The sequence below is a fragment of the Tamandua tetradactyla genome, chromosome 4 (assembly GCF_023851605.1).
Source record: "Tamandua tetradactyla isolate mTamTet1 chromosome 4, mTamTet1.pri, whole genome shotgun sequence".
Lineage (NCBI taxonomy): Eukaryota > Metazoa > Chordata > Mammalia > Pilosa > Myrmecophagidae > Tamandua > Tamandua tetradactyla.
Genome location: NC_135330.1, coordinates 179,437,180 through 179,451,893, shown reverse-complemented (window position 1 = coordinate 179,451,893; position 14,714 = coordinate 179,437,180).

Genomic DNA, 14,714 nt, shown 5'->3' with positions numbered 1-14,714 from the left:
AAGGTCAGTCTAACCTGTAGCCAGGCTTGGGAAAACAGAAAAGCAATCTGTGTCTGTTTCCTCATCTCCAAAAGCACCTTCCTCATCTACCTTCTAGAACTGTGGTGAGAGACACAGGACGAAAAGAATGGCAAATTACTTCGAAAGATGCCAGGCACCATTTTAATGTCAGACAGTTGTTATTTTATCATTTAAAAATTAATAATTGTTATTACAAAATCACTAGAAGTTCTGTCAGGGAGGATGCAATTAATAATCCCATCTTTCATGTGAAGCTTTCATGAATAAAAAGAGTAATTGCTTTTACACTCAGCTCCACCCCTTTCTTTTAAATTCTAGTCAGATTCCTTTTAGATTCCTTAGTCTGATTCTAGTCTGGTTTCTGCTCAGTGGAATTTTTCTGAGTTTCTAATTTATTCTCTAGGAGCAAACGCCTTACCCAACGTTCCCAGTGTGAGAAAGGCCGTTTCAGGCTCAGTGAGAGAATGGTTATTTCCCCCTTTGTATACGGGAGCCAAGATTTCTTTGCAGTGTTATTAAAGCCTCCTCCTGGGCCAGAAGCATCTGGCTCTCTTTTGTATGCGGAGTGAGCCGAGTATCAGCCTTTTGTGTGAACTCTCAGTCTTTGCTTATTGCCTGGCAACGTGCTGGTGCCTCCAACTTCGGAAACCACTTTCTCTTCTCTTTATGTCCTGTGTGTACTCACCCAGAAAGATGACAAAATGACTCCTGAGCTGATCATCTTCTCCGTCTTGTCTTTTCTTCGCTGAGTGGTCTATATGCTGCAGATGTTTTATTTCCATCTAATGCCTGATTATTTTTCAAGTGACTGTTGAGTGTTGTTTCCAGAAACCTGACCGTTCTTCTTTCCATCTGAAAGGAGACTTGCACGTCTGCCTCTGGGAACTAATGGAGGGAGAGTTTTGAGATGAATATTTTCCCCACCTTCTTGGTAATGGATGCACTGGAGCCTCGAACCTCCCTAATAAACGGGGACGGGACGCTGTGAGAGGGAACTTAGTGCTGTGTTTCTCATTTGAGCTACCCCAGGTTGGGGCTTTTTTTTTGGAAATTACGGTTACAACTCTTTTTTTCCCCTCAAATCTCTTAAACAGACACTCACATAACAGTTAATCCACGCGGTTGGCAGAAATTAGCCCCGAAACAATGGATATCTAGATATGGTCTTTTGGTTACATAGGATTTTTCACACTTTGCTATACTGTTGTTGTGTTTCTAATGTTCCAAGACAATGTGGGGTGACTTTGAAGTTTGGTGACCTAACATCAAGCTTTTTCTCAGAATTTTTGAGCTGTATGATCTTGGAGAGGCACTAACAAGAAACATTATTATAATGATGAAAGCCATATAGGTTAAGTATTTTCTCCCTACCATATGCTGTGCTGAACACGGAACAGGAATGATCACATTTAAATTTTACAGCCACCTAGGCCCAGGAAGCAGGTGTGCCACTAATCCAATTTATCTGGGTTAGTGGGGTTAGTTAAAGCTGCCTTACCAAATCCACAGAATGTTCTGAGGGTCACAACAAATATTATATGTGAAAGTCCCTTGTTTCCCACAAAGTGCTATACAAATGTGAAATATTATTAGTCTGCTTGCTGAATTACTGACTCACTCTTCATAGTACAAGCACATAAAGATGTTTTGCCGAGAGAAGGGAAAAAAAGAACTTTTTACTGCTACGTCTGACCCTCTTTTCTTGTGATTAAATACAGGCCTTGGTGAGATAACTGGATGGGGAAAGTGCAGACTGTGGACCAGTGTCCAACATAAGGCTGGGATTTAATGCTGATCTCTTCATAATCCTACAAATAAATAACCTGTGGATACCAAGATACCAATCAGAAGTTGCCACTGCCCATTTCTTTTTCATTTAATTAATTCTAACAATGTTTACATAATTTTAAAAAGAGACTGAAATTTCTCTGTATAATGCCATAACCCTGAAACAGCAATTGAATCTAATTATAATTTCTACTGATAATCCCATTTCCTCCATTGAGTGATTTCAGATTAGGGATCAATAATTATTACTTTAAAATGATCTTGGACAACTTTCAATGTTTTAGTCATACATTTAGAGCTGTTTTTACAGCTGCATTTTTTACTGTCCCAGGTTAAGTGTTAAATACTAACTATATACATACTTTGGACTGAGCTATAAAAATTTGCCTCCAGGTATTGGAATCAGATTTTATTTCCTGAGAGCAAACTTTGATCAAAAGCAAGTATTTTTTAAAGGACTGCAAATATTTTTATGGTTCCTCATATATGTGTGTGCATACATGTACATTTGTGTAGATAGAGTTAGTTAGAAAGATGGATAGATGGATGGATGGATGCATAGATGGATGGGAAGACAGACGGATAGAGAGGTGGATGGATAGAGAGATGGACAACAGGTGGGTAGGTAGAGAGATACAAAGCTGATAGATGAAAAAAATGGCACATAGATTCAGCAACCCTCTCAGTATCCATAATCCTTTTTTTCGGCTTTAATTTACATGGATTTATTTTACTTTTTATTGAAGTAAAATATGCATTCAGAAAAGCGCACATATAATGAGTGTACAGATTAACAATTTTCCCAAAGTGAGCATACCTTTTTAACAGTCATCTTGACAAGACCCAGAGCTGTACCGGAACTCAAGAGGCCTCTCTCATGCCCCTTCCCAATCACTTCACTCATTCCTCCCTCAAAGGCTGCCACTGCCCTTAGTTATATCAACTAAGGACTTTTGGGTTATACATTTATATATTGTTTTATAGCTGACATTGTTTTGCTTAGCTTTGTGTCATGAAATTCATCCATGTTTTGGGGGTGTAGCTACATTTCATTCATTTCATTGCTAGATAGTATTCCCTTATATGAATATAACATAGTTTGACCTGAGTGTTGAAGGACATAATGATTGTCTGCATTTTGAGACTATGACAAATAATATTGCTATGAAGATTTTCTCAGTCTTTTGGTGCTCATTTGCATGCATCTCAGGTAACAGGGAGCTGAGATGCAAGCCAGGGAGCCCCATGGATTGAAGAAACCAACCCCAGAATGCTGGTCTTTAGGCAGGAAGCATGGACTTGCCAATATCTCGATTTGGGAGTTCTGACCTCTGAAACTGTGACACAAAAATTCCAGTTGTTCAAGCCAAGTCGTTGTGTGGTATTTGCCATAGCAGCTTAGCAAACTAATGCGTCACCTTAATCTTATATGAAGCAAATGCATACAAGTGGGTCTGTTTCTAAATTTTCCTTTGTTTCATTTTCCGGTCCTTGTAACAATATCCACAATCTTAATAACCGTAGTTTTGCATTAATGACATGATATCTTATAGTTTAAATTCTCCAATTTTGTTTTTCCTCTTCAAGATTGTCTTGGATATTCTGGCACTTTTCAATTTCATCTAAATTGAGAGTCATCCTGTAAAATCCTCACAATACCTGCTCACATTTTGATTGATATTTGTCATGATCAGGTTCATGTATCAACTTGGCCAAGTGGTGGTGCTTGTTTGTCTGGTTGGGCAAATGCTGGCCTGTCGGTTGCGATGAGGACATTTCATAGAATTAGATCATGATCATGTCAGCTGCATCCACAGCTGATTCCATTTGTAATCATCCAAGAGGAGTGCCTCCTGCAATGAGTGATGCTCAATCTAATCACTGGAAGCCTTTTAAGGAGGATTCAGAAGAGACAGGATCTCTTCCTGCTTTGGCTGGTGAGCCTCTCCTGTGGAGTTCATCCAGACCCTACATCGGCATCGTCAGGTTTTGGACTCTGTGTTCCCGTGGTCACGTGAGACACTTTAATAGATTTTATGTTTGCAGGTGTTTCCTGTTGATTCTGTTTTTCTAGCGAACCCTAACTAATACAATGTTTGTCTTGAATCTCTAGATCAAATTACAGTTCTTCATTCATTAATTATTTAGATATTCTTTAATTTCTTTCTATAAAATTTCCAACTTGGTTGCTTTTGTTAGATGAATTCCTAGTTGATATATTTTAATATTATTATAAATTGTACCATTCTAAATAAAATATCCTAATCGTTTACTGCTAATATGTAGATATGTAATTGATATTTATATATGGACCTTGTTATCAGCAGGCTTGCTTAATTTAGTCTTAACAATTTGTCTGTAGACTTTTTTGGATTTTCTACCTATACAATCATGCTCTCTGTTAATAAATACAGTTTTACTTTTCCTTTTGAATTCCCATGCATTTTCTCCTTTTTCTTTACTTAAAACTTTGGCTAGGAACTCAAGCAGAACCATTCAATAGAAGTGGTGATAGCAGGCCTACTCTTCATAATTACTAATCTCGGAGAGAAATATTTCAATATTTTATAATGTTAAGTGATGTTTTCTGTAGATTTTACTATTGATAAAATGATCAGATTAAAGAAGTTTTCTCTAAGATTCCTACCGATGTTTTATATAATGCATGGATGTCAAATTTTATAAGCAATTTATTTGTATCTTTTAGGATATTCTTATAATTTTCTTAATGTAGTGAATTGCAGAGTTTTGATTTTTGAATTATACACCAACCTTGCATTCCAGTAATAATCTCAATTTTACAAATTGATTGATTCAGTTTTCAAACACTTTGTTCAGGTCTTTTGCATCTTTATAAAAGAGATGCCTATAATTTTCCTAATGTACTTATGACATTTTGTATTAGGATTATGATGATTTCACTGAAAAGTATGAGAAGCACTCCCTGTATTTATAATATCTGAAATGGTTCATGTAAAACTGGTGTTGTTTCTTCCTTAAATGTTTTCCAGTGAAACCATTTGGCCTGGATTTTGGGTATGTGTGTGGGAGGGGTTTTAATTAGGTACTAACTTTTTTTTAAGATAGAAAGTTTCTTGAATTTTCTATTTATTTTTATCTTCATTTTGGTAGATGTGCCCTCCTAGGAATTTATCCTTTTTATCTAAATTTTCAAATGCACTGATATAAGGCTTATATATACACTGTGTCTTATCAATTTCCAGTGTTTGTAAGATCCACAGTGCTGTTCCTTTGGTAATATCCGTTGCTTCTTTTGCGCTCTCTTTTACCCTTTCAATGTTGTTAGGAACTTAACAATTCTATTTATCCTTTCAGAAAACCAATTTTTGTATTTTACAAAATTTATTTATCTCTAGTGTATATTTGTTTTCTATTTCAGTAATTTCTACTCTTCCTTCTATTATCTCCCTTCTTATATTTTCCTCAGGTTTAATGTATTGTTATTTTCCAAACTCCTTGAGACAGGTACCAGGATTGGGTATTTAGTTGTTTTTTGTTTGTTTGTTTGTTTAATATTTAAATTTAAGGTTACAATTTTCCAAGTACAGATTTCATTTCAGTGTACAATTTTATGTTGCATTTTCATTATCATAATTCAAACTATTTTCTATTTCCTTTGAATTTGCTTCTTTGACTTATTTGTTTTCTCTAAGTGTGCTAATTAATTTCTATTATTTAGCAGTTCCTGGTTAGATTTTTTTTATTGTTTTCTAGCTTAATTTCACCAAAACCATAAATGATCACCTTTAAGATTTCAATTTTAAAAGATCTGTTGAGACTTGTTTTATGGTCCAGCCTATTTCGAGTTTTGGCAAATGTTTATATGTACTTGCAAAAATTATATTCTTTAGGTGTTGGTTGGTGAGTGTTCATTTATTCTCGGGTACCATTCAAGAACATTTGTGTTCCTTGATTTACTCCTTTAGCTTCCTGAGAAGAATTAAAGGATTTTAAAATTCTGAAATTATATGTAGCAATTAGTGAAAAAAAGCATGCATCTGTTAATTGGATTTGGTATCAGTGAGGTAAACAAGGGGCCAATATGAGAAGAGTCAGCTTACTCTCCACCTGTGTTCTCTCACATAATTTAAAGGTCTACAATTCAATATAGAATCGTTCCTCTCTGGAGGGAAGCACAGAAGCATTTTAGGGTCTTGTACAAATTCTACTTTCCTTCCTGTGGTCCTAAGAGGTTCTATTCATCTTTTCCCTCATTTCCATTGTAACTTCACTTCCTTTGTTCAGGCTCACATCAGCTTTTCTCTGATTAGCCTATCTCATTGCCTCTAATCTCTCACCCCAGCAAACAAGACTGGCGTAGCTAAAACTTAGGTATACCCATATCCTTTAACTCCTTCAAATGGCTTCATGTAGCCTACATAATAAAATCAAAACACACGGTCATGGCATTTGAGCCTACCAGGACAAGCCCTGGCATAAATCTCCAGCATACTCATACCCAGATGTATCACCTCATACATTTTATGACCCAACTATACCCACCTGTAGAACATTTAGCTCAACCCACTCACCCTTATGACTTTATGTTCTACCATAGCCTGCGGTTCTTGCTCCTCTCCGCAGCCTATCCTTTCTTTATAATTCAGCTACATCTTACCATCCTCTCTGAAATTTTCCCTGAGCTCCTCCAAGATCCCGTATTTTGCCCCTTCTCTGAGATCCTATCTCATGCCCTTATCTATCTGTCTCACTAGAATGCCAGTTCCCAAAATATGAGGCTGTTTTTTAAACATTTTTTGCATCCCCAATAGTATGTGGCATTGAATTTTGTAGGCTCACACAATAAATAACAGTGGAATTGAATCACCTAGGGTTTGTTACTGCTCATGGCAACTTATAAGGCAGTTTTCAGAACCAGTTTTCCAAGTGAAATGAGTCATACCAAGGCCAGGATATATCAATGTGCTATTTGGTAAGAAAGTCTAAAGCAGGAAGCATTAAGAAAGCACTAGCTCAGAGTTGGGGATAAATAAGATTAAGTAGAAAGGGAAGTATGGATCGCCTTCCAACTCAGAAGATTAGAATTTCTACTTTCCACGTATTAAAAATAAATACAGTCTCTGAAATCAAAGATGACTCAGGAGGTGCTCTCTTCTCTTCTCTTTCAGAAATTTGCTTCTTGACAGTCAGTATTTCAGAGTTTGTCTATACAGTCCTGAGTTTAGGTACATGAGCTGAAACTTAAGGTGCCTTCTGAGAAATATTATGGCCATGAAGGAGTTTAGAAGGTTCTCCCCATTATATTGCAAGTCCCTACCTCATTCTTGAGAGGAAGAGAGAAAACCTTCCGTGGAATAACATAATTTAGTGGCGTTTCTCATCAGTCCAACACCTTGGCTAGAAATCTTATCTCCAGTTGTGATGCTGCATGTCTCATTCTCTTCTTTCTCTGTCAACTGTTGCTGTTATTTCTTCCTCTGAAGTAGATGGCATGTTAGATATTTCCTCTATATTCTGTCCCTTTTAGTGACCTTCATTGTTTCCTGGCTGTCTTTATTTTTATATTATTGACTCTCCTCTCAAAGCCAGCTTAGATCTCACTGCAGTTATCTTTCTTACATAAGGTTTAATTGGGTCAGTCTACGTCTAAAGAGCACATAATGGGACCATATTGCCTGCGCATACCCCGTTTCCCCCACCTAATTTTCAAATTCATCCATAAGTTGGGCTCATCTTATTTATCCATTATTTTCCTTGCTTCCTTCCAAAATGCAAAATCAAGTTCAGAAGTAATCTGACAGAGAAGCTTAAAGTATGAATTTGGCTTTATCATTCACCAGCTATTACAACGAAATAACCCCTGTGTGCCTCAGTTTCCTTGTAGTTATAGTGGGTATCATCATAAATTGCTCAAAAGGTTGTCATGAAAATTAAATGATTTGATATTCATTAAATGCTTGTACTACTTCTAATCAAAGCTATAAATACAAAGATGATGATGATGATTGCAATTAGGTAGATTTCCTTACTTTTCTAGGTCCTGAACTTGCTCTTACCTCTCCTTTTCTACAGAATTACCTGAACTTTGCAGCCTGTCAAGACTGTGTTCCACTTCACTCACCTCTGCCCTTCCATAGACTCTTTTATCTTGTCCTTAGCATCAGGTCTTCATTGATAAGCAGTCTTTACAAAATACTTCCAAATACATCACTTTGTTCTCCCCAGCTAAATTTTAATCTTCATTCATTCACTTATTAATTCATTTTCTCAACAAATATTTATTGAGACCATGTGCCTACCCTTGCAACCTTCTGTTCAACGAAGACATCCTTGTTCGACCTATAATCTGTATCTTTTTAATATAATAAGCAACTTTTTAAAATGCGTTCTTGTTCTTTTTATTTCAGTAAATATTTATGAAGTGTCAGTGGTGTGGCAAGCATTAGCCTAGACCTGAGATGTGCAAAGAAAAGTAAGGCAAAGTCCCTGCCTTCAAAGAGTCACAATCTAGCAGAATATACAAATTTACAAACTTATCATTTTGGAATCATATCATCAGAGCTTACATTTAATTATGTCCTGAAAATGTACTTATTTTTTCCTTTCTGCTCAAATTTCCTCTAAGAATTCCTTCATATAAGTATCAAAGATAGCACACAACAAAAGACAAGTCCGTTCCTAGGAATTTCAAGCAAACAAGTGGATGTTTGCCCAGTATTCTGCAAAGGCTGCCCCACAAAGCCATGTCCATAAAAAAGTTTTGGTTGATTAATGCCTTGTGGTTTATACTATGCATGGAAGGGGTCCTATTCAAGGAAATTTTGGAAATAATGCACACTAGAAGTCCCTCATTGAGATTTACAATGAACATTAGTTTGGCAGAGACATTAGGTAAACCTGCAGTAAAGAAAATTATTAAATTCATTTAATTTATCGTTTTCCATATTAATGTGACCCCAGAAATTTTTGCCTTGGAAATTCAGTGCTAGCAAATACAGCACAGGAACAATTACAAGTAAAATTCTATCTCTTAAGAAGGAGTTATGTTGACTTCACAGTATTAAGTATTCCCACAACAGGTCTAAAAAGATCAAAGATTAAATGAATAACCATATAACTTTGGCAGTTATACTATGCGTGTAAACATACAGGTTTATATATGAAGGTTAATATATCTTATTAAATTTATAACCTAAATTCCTAGTATTCTGTTTATTCATTGCCTACTTGATAATAGTCAAGAACTACAATGACACATTAAGATACACTTTTATACTATTGATGTTTATCTTCTGTATTTTCTGTCTTTTTCTGAAAATGTAAGGAGCCTGTCTTATTTGTATTTAAACTGGTTACTAATCCAACCAAAAATTAACCACCACTTCTCTAGTTTTACCCCAGTTTGAATTCTCATGTAAGCAAAGCACTATTCTTCTGTTTGTAGCCAGTTAAAATGCAAAAACCAATGGCAATTATTATTAAACATTACATTAAAGTGGTCTTTGAAATGGGTGGGAATTTGGCAACACCAATGTTTCTCTTAGGAAATAATATATCCATTTGTGGTAGGCAGGATGATGGCCCCTCAAAGATGTCCATGTCTGTCCATGGAACATGTAAATAAGATATGTTACACAATGCATTCCTGACAAAAGGAGGAAAAGAAGTGTAACAAATAAAGTATCAGTGGCTGAGAGAATTCAAATAGAGTCGTGCGGCTACTCTGGAGGCCACTCCTAAGCTGGCTTCAGTTAGACCTTGCTACCAATCATAACCTGCCAAACCCCAACCAAAACCATTCCAGTCAATCCTAAAGAATGCTTAGGGCAATATATAAGATTCTACAAAGGTTTCCTGCATGAGGGTAACTTTCCAGAAACCTACAACTTCCAAATGGGTCCCTGGACCAGATAAATCCTGAAACCTGGAGTCAGCCTCTCCAGAACATCAGCTAGTTCCATCTCCCTACCCCATATTATTGACAGCCCTTTCCAACATGAAAAAGTTAGAATGGCCATAGCTCAAATACCCCTAAAGAGTGGGAGAAAGATCAAAGGTGATGGTGGAGTTATACAGAGAAAGTCAAGCTTAACAAATGAGTATGATTGACGAATCATTTTTTTGATATTTCTTTTAGTCTCCAGTATCTTAGAACAGCTAGAAGTAAAAACCTAAAATTATGGAACTGTAACCCCTACCAAACTCTGAAATCTGTTCTACAACTAACTGTTGCTCTGTGCTTTGAAACTTATTGCTTTTTTTTTATTGTTATTTTTCACAAAAAGGAAAAAAAAAAGTCAATTGTGATGCTAAAAAAAATATTTATTCCTTCTAGCCTCCAGTGTTCTGGAACAGCTAGAAGGAAAAATCTGAGATGATGGTATGGTAGCCCATGACAAACTCTGGGATCTATCTTCTTCAAGTACTTGTTGAAGAGAAGTTTGAAAACTATTGCTTCATATTTTTTTTTGCTTTGTATATATGTTATATTATAAAATTAAAAAGTTAAAAAAATGATATGTTACAGGGCAAGGAGGGTTATGGTTGCAGATAGAATTAAGACTGCAATCCGCTAATTTTGAGGTAAAGAGATTATCCTGCATTGAGTGGGCCCAATGTAATCCCAAGGGTCCTTTAAATATGGAAGAGGGAAGTAGAAGAATCCATGTTAGAGTGACACTACATGAGAAAGCCTCAATCGGTCATTGTCGGTTTTAAAGATGGGAAGGGGCCACAGCCAAGGATTGCAGGCAACCTCTAGAAACAGGAAAAGGAAAGAAACAGATTCTCTCTCACCTGGAGCCTCCAGAAGGAAACAGCCCCGTCAAACATCTCAAGTTTTGCCCATTGAAAATCATTTCAGATTTTTTTTTTTTTTTTTTTTTTTTTTAGGGAGGAAGGGAAGGAAAGACAGAGAGAAGGAAGGAAGGATGGAAGGAAGGAAGGAAGGAAGGAAGAAAGGGAAACATCTTTAAACATTTTCTTGTTTTTATTATATTTTGTTTGTTTGTTTGTTTCTTACATGGGCTGGGGCCGGGAATCGAACCGGGGTCCTCCGGCATAGCAGGAAAGCACTCTTGCACGCTGAGCCACCGCGGCCCGCCCTCATTTCAGATTTTTAACGTGCAAGACCATAAGACAATACATTTGTGTCATTGCAAGCTACCAAGTTTGTGGTAACTTATTATAGCAGCAATAGAAAACTAACTTACTCTTAAAATGAAGGATAGCAATTATCCTGAATTTCAATTGTGTTTGTTTGAGCTAAATTAAATAGCAGGTTTGGAAAGCTTTGTACTTATTAGAGAAAAGGGAACAAAAGATGTAAATGAGGTCAAGAAATGTCTTTCACGCAGCCGCCACGGTTTATCTACATTCTTAGCGCTATGACACGGCTTCCCCAGCTCAGCTACTCAGGCATTACCGGTAGATCCTGTTCGCATAAGAACCTGTCCCATTCTGCCATAGCCTGGGAGCCTGGAAGGACCTTCCTTCAGTAGATGTTAAGATGATTCCCATCAAGTCCACTTGCCTCTCCTGCTCAGACACACCTCCCAGTTGTAGATAAAAGGCTACCGACTTAATTTTGTGAGTACAACGCTGCCTTCTGCTTCAGGTAGAATGTGTCCTAGGTTGTCACCTATTCCTGAATCTATTTGGTACCTCACTTCCATCCCACTAAACTTTTCTTTTCTTGCCAGCTCTTCTGAGGGATAGAACCGTCCAAACTCTTGAGACCCTGAACAACTGACCACCGAATTTCAGGATATGGTCATCCCCATGGTGCCTCGCCAGGACGCCACCTGCTAACTTTAATAGGACTTTACTCTCAGGACGAGCAATGCCACCTACGCTCAGTCACTGGATTCCATGATCCTCCTGACTGTTTAAATGGCTAGTCGTTCCCTGAAACTTCATATAAACTTAGTCAATTAGGTTTCCCTTACCCCACAAATGTGGTTCCAAACTTAACACTATCTTCAAGATCTTTATGTCTTATTCTCAGCAGTTCCCCTCAATTCCTCCTCATGGGGAACAAAGAAGTTTTCACTACCTTAAAGCTTTACCTCTGTTCTAGTTTGCAAACTGCTGGAATGTGATATACCAGAAACAGAACGGCTTTTACAAAGGGGAGTTTATTAAGTTGCTAGTGTACAGTTCTAATGCCATGAAAATGTCCCATTAAACCAAGGCTATAGAAATGTCCAATCTAAGGCATCCAGGGAAGATACCTTGGTTCAAGAAGGCCAGTGATGTTCAGGGTTTCTCTCTCAACTGGAAAGGCACATGGTGAACATGGAGATATTTGCTAGCTTTCTCTCCAGGTTTCTTGTTTCATGAAGCTCCCTCAGGGGCATTTTCCTTCTTCATCTCCAAAGGTCTCTGGCTACATGGACTCTCACGGTTCTCATGGCTCTAAAGAAATGTTTTCTCTTTTAAAGGAGTAAGCAAATCAAGACCCACCTGGAGTGGGTGGAGTCACATCTTCTAATCAAAGGTTAATACCCACAGTTGGGCATGTCACATCTTTGTGGAGATAATCTAATAAAGCTTCCAACCTACAGTACTGAATAGAGATGAAAAGAAATGGTTGCCTCCACAAGATGGATCAGGATTAAATCATGGCTTTTCTAGGGCACATAATCCTTTCAAATAGGCACAACTCTCCGAGTCTAACTCTATCCACCCATCTCTCTTTCCTTTTCCTGCAGACTTGATTCTGCTGCCCCCATCCTCCCTTTACAGGTCAAGTTTTCTGGAACATTGCTAGGTCTCTATCTTTAATCACTTCTTCTTCACTGGCTCCTTTTACTCAGGCTGCAAATATCCAGATATTCCCTTTATATCTTAGAGCAAAGTTTCCTTGGATAGGATTTTCACATATATTCTTCTCTTTTGTTACTTTTCAACCCTAAATTCTTAGAAGTAGTACCTAGCCATCTGTCTTTAGTTTCTCACCTCGTTCTCTCCTTTAGCCATGGAAACACTACTTTCATCCCCACTGCTCATATCCTCACCCAACAGGATTCTTTCTACCGCTGCTACTCACAATATGGCCAGAAGACTGACATGACTGGAAGCTTGTGAGAAATGTGGACTCTCAGGTCCCTCCCCAGACACATAGAACCAGAATCTGCATTTGCACAAGGTCCCTAGGTGATCTTCTCTGCACATTAAAGTCTGAGAGGCACAGTTCTATGGAATTTTAACAAACTATTAGTACTACTCCTTCTTGAAATAATCTTGTACCTGGACATATACTAAGCTTTTCTCCTAGGAGTCATTCCTTGCCTCTCTGGGAACTGTTTCTCAACATCTTTTACATGTTTCTCTTTTGTGAGGACTTCTATAACATTAGTATCCTCCTGGATTCTGGTCTTAGCCCCTTCCTTTGAAACTCAACGTGATCTTACAGCATCACCTCTTTCATTTACATGACTTCCCTAATTACTTATACATCTATGGTTTCTGAAACTTGATCTCCAGCACAAAGCTCTCTCTAGAACTCCAGGCCAGTGATTTCAGCTGTCAACTGGACCTATCTAGCTTGATAGGTCTCTACTCGGTAGAGCACAATCAAACACATCTGCATGTTGATACTTTGCCTGCTTCTGGAGGAGGCATCCTTATCTGTCCAGTCACCTTCAGGTTCAACTCAAATTCCTAATTGTGACCCTGTTACAGTGAGTAATCAAAGCCTCTCAATTCTGTTTAACAAACAGGTCCTATCAGAATTTCCTAGAAATCTCCCCAAACCCTCTATCCCCTGGAAAGTTTCAGAGCTTTCCCTCTGATTCTCCCTGACCTCAAGCAATATTTCTCTCATCTCTCTCTCTCTTTTCTTAGACCTGGAAAGCACTTTCATAGTCCAGATGCTCGTCTTCTCTAGCCTCTGCAATAGACTTAAAGCTGATTCTTGCCTCTGGTGTCAGTCCACAGCTGCCTAACTACTTTTCAACCTCCCCCCCACCTCCATTCCTCCATCATCTGTCTACCTATCTGTGTGTGTGTGGTAATTCCCCTCATTAAAAACATCCAATGCCTCCCTATTACCTATAGATTGTAGTCCAAATTCCTAAAAAAAAAAAAAATCCTCAGGGTGTTTCACTCTATTTAATCCTATCGACTCTGGCTGTGCGTTGGAATACTTATGGGGCTTTTAAAAACAGAAGCGTCAGTGCTCAAGATGTGTCATAAATCAGAAACTCTGGGAGTGAGTCCCCAGCATTGGTCGTGTGAAAACTGGAATTAGAGTAGATGATTTCTGAATTCCAAGGGCAGATCATTTCCCTTCCAGCTAAGGATACTTTAAATCCCTATCCTATGGCTTGGAACTATCTCTATTTAGGGGTAAAAAGAAATGAAGAGAGAGAGAGCATTCATTTCTTAACAAATGTAACCCTTCTTATAAGATCTACAATGGATTTCGCTTTCATTCCAATTTGGTAAAGATGAAAGCAAATGTAAGAAGCCCAGTAAAATATGATCTTCCAGGAATTAAGACATGCCAGGGAATGCATTAACTTAATTGGTCTATATTAATAGAATGAAAGAAAGTAACATAATGGTCATGATGTATCATATAAAAGCATATTTGTTGTTGAGATTTAAGAGAAAATTATAAAGCTGTGTGTGTGTGTGTGTGTGTGGGTTCAGAGTCTCTTCTTAAGTCTCTCAAATCTTATATCCCTGCTTTTCAAAGTGCACGTTTTCAAACCTTCAGTTGGAATAAGACTTCATTGATATTCCAAATGATCCTGAAGATCTTTCCAAGCAAGTCAAAAGAAAACATGTTTTGCATCATATTTAGGCTAATCCTTAATTTGCCAAAAGGCCATATTGAATTTTCCATCCTATCCTCTATGTAACTTTCTAATCTGAATTTTTTTTAATAGTAAGATACATGAATTTTGTATTATCTT